Raw genomic sequence first — 2,385 nt, forward strand, 5'->3', positions numbered from 1 at the left:
AAGAGAGCGCCGACGCCGGAAAGGCTCTCTTTCCTCGAATCCTCTCTGAGGCTTCTTCCAGCACACACCCAGCGATTCGGAGCCAGCAAACCCAGGGCGTCGAAACGCTCGTCTGAGATGGACTCCCGCAGGGGCGGCTGTGCCGCCAGCAGATCGATGCCGCTCAAGGTTCAACGCCCCATGAGAGGCGGATCCGAACAGACACCGACTGTTCTGGCAGTGGGTTTGGCGATAAGCTTGCACATCGTGTAACGATACAAGCTCCTCAACCGTGGCTACGCTCTGGCACAGAAAAGGCACAGAGGCAGCCCACCGTCACTTGAACTCAACCCCAAGCAACAGTCATTGAGACGCAACCGATTGAGCCAGACCAGCAGCAACATTCAGCCGCCGGTCACAGCACTCGGAAGCGCTCGGTCACTCATCAGTTACCAGGCTCCATCCAACTGACACGCCTTTGCAGGCGTCCCAACTGTAACCAGTCGGGCCAAGGCCAATCAGAGAACCTTTCACTGGGCAAGCTTGGAGTTCCAGCCGTCTGCAAATCGTGGAAACTCAACCGTGTCGACCGGGAGCCGCCATTCTCTGCTTTCAGCTTCCACCTCCTCTGCTCAACCATGGCAGCACGGCACGTGAAAAGGTGTATTGCAAGTCATAGTAAACTTAAATGGTATTTCTGGAACAAACCGCACACAATTTGCTGCAAGTAGGGAGGGCCACGGGCCACCAGTTGACAGGAGAGGGAAGGGTGGAGCGCCCTGTGTAAGGAACGGTGGGATGGGCAGGGGCATGCACTATAGCAGAGGATGGAGGCCCCAGGGGGCAGGCAACGCATCTACAGGCTGCACCATGGTGTTTGGTGCTTGCCCAGGAGCAGCCAGCCAGGGACCTGACCTCCTGGTAGGTATGGGGGTGGGGTGTGGCCAGCCAGGCCGCGCCAAGCAGGCGATAGGCGGCTGGGCGGCTGGAGCTGCGGCGTGGTCACGGCGACGGTATGGCGCTGGGCAACGCGCCAAGGTGGCGTCGGAGCTGCGCCCCGCCTCCAGGCCTTCACCATGCGCGATGGCACGCCGGCATGTTGGCATGGGAACGCCAAGCCCGGCACGGAAGCGGCGGTTGATTGAGTAATGGCACAGCCGACCGCTGCGGCAGGCCACTTTGCACTCCTGCCTGCACCCTTACATGTGCAGCCTTCTGGTATTTTCATGTGCCTGGGAGATGTGCGGGCATGGGGGCCCGTGTGCCCCATGCCATTTGAGTGCCCGGCGGCGGCGCTACCTGCCGCCGGGAGCCCGCACCAGCATCGGCACCCGTCGGCCTGGCAGGCCTAAGCTGCTAAGGATCCCCACGTCCCCCACCACGCTGTGGGGGTTGCGTGTCCGGCACGACGGGGAGTGGGCCCGGGGTGGGGTGACCCTGGGACGCTCAGCTTGGGGGGAGGGTGGCTGGAGCCATGGTGTAGCAGGTCTCAGATCCTGCTCAGCTGATAGTACATAGTTCCCTCCATTCATACCTGGCAATGCTGTGCTTTGCATGCTGTGCCACCACTATTGCTGATTATTAAACCCTAAACCCTAATTTGCTGGGCGATTGAAAGCATTTCAATGGCAACGGGACGAACAGACGGCAAAGCGAGTGACAAACTCAAACCAAAACGGGAGTTGCACATCATATATTTGTGCAGCCAACTGTCACCTCCCACCCTGTGGAGGGGCACGCACCATTAACTTGCAACAAGAACGTAGAGACACCAGCGGGACGAGGGATAGTGAATATCCCGTTGGGGAGGACGTCGCGATAGGCAAACCACAGACACTCCTTGGGGCAACCAGATGTGGGAGCCAGGCGTGCCACACAGGGGCCGTTGCTGGTGACGGTGCCGTTGCCGACTCTGCACTCGGTTGCCTCGCACGAATTACCGTTCTTGTCGAGCAAGCATCCCCTATCTCTGACCCCACGGGAGGGTTTGCCCTCAGTCCCGGTCAACACTCGGAAAATTTCGGCGCCGGTGTCGCCACGATACAAAATGTACTCATCGGGCTGCGGAGGGCAAGGGCAGGAGCGGTCAGGCCATAGCATTTGCAACTCCAAGATTGTGACAAATGCCTTGCAGTACTCACAGCTGAGAACGAATTGATAGTTAGCGTCAGATTGACGCCACCAACGTTGTTGACAGTGTGTGTGAGGTTGCTCGCACCACCAGTGAAAGTGACAAAATCGCCGCAGCTTATGTCTTTCGTGCACGCCTTGTTCGTGCAGGAGTAGCCGAAGCCAGAGGGGCAAGTGAAGCCGCACAGGCCGCAATTCGGATTTGAGCTCAACGGGTTCTCGCAGCCGTTGGCGGTGTTGCCATCACAGTTGCCAAACCCTGCATGCACGCAGATC

Source organism: Chlorella variabilis (assembly GCF_000147415.1).
Source record: "Chlorella variabilis unplaced genomic scaffold CHLNCscaffold_67, whole genome shotgun sequence".
In the NCBI taxonomy this organism is placed as follows: Eukaryota; Viridiplantae; Chlorophyta; class Trebouxiophyceae; order Chlorellales; family Chlorellaceae; genus Chlorella; species Chlorella variabilis.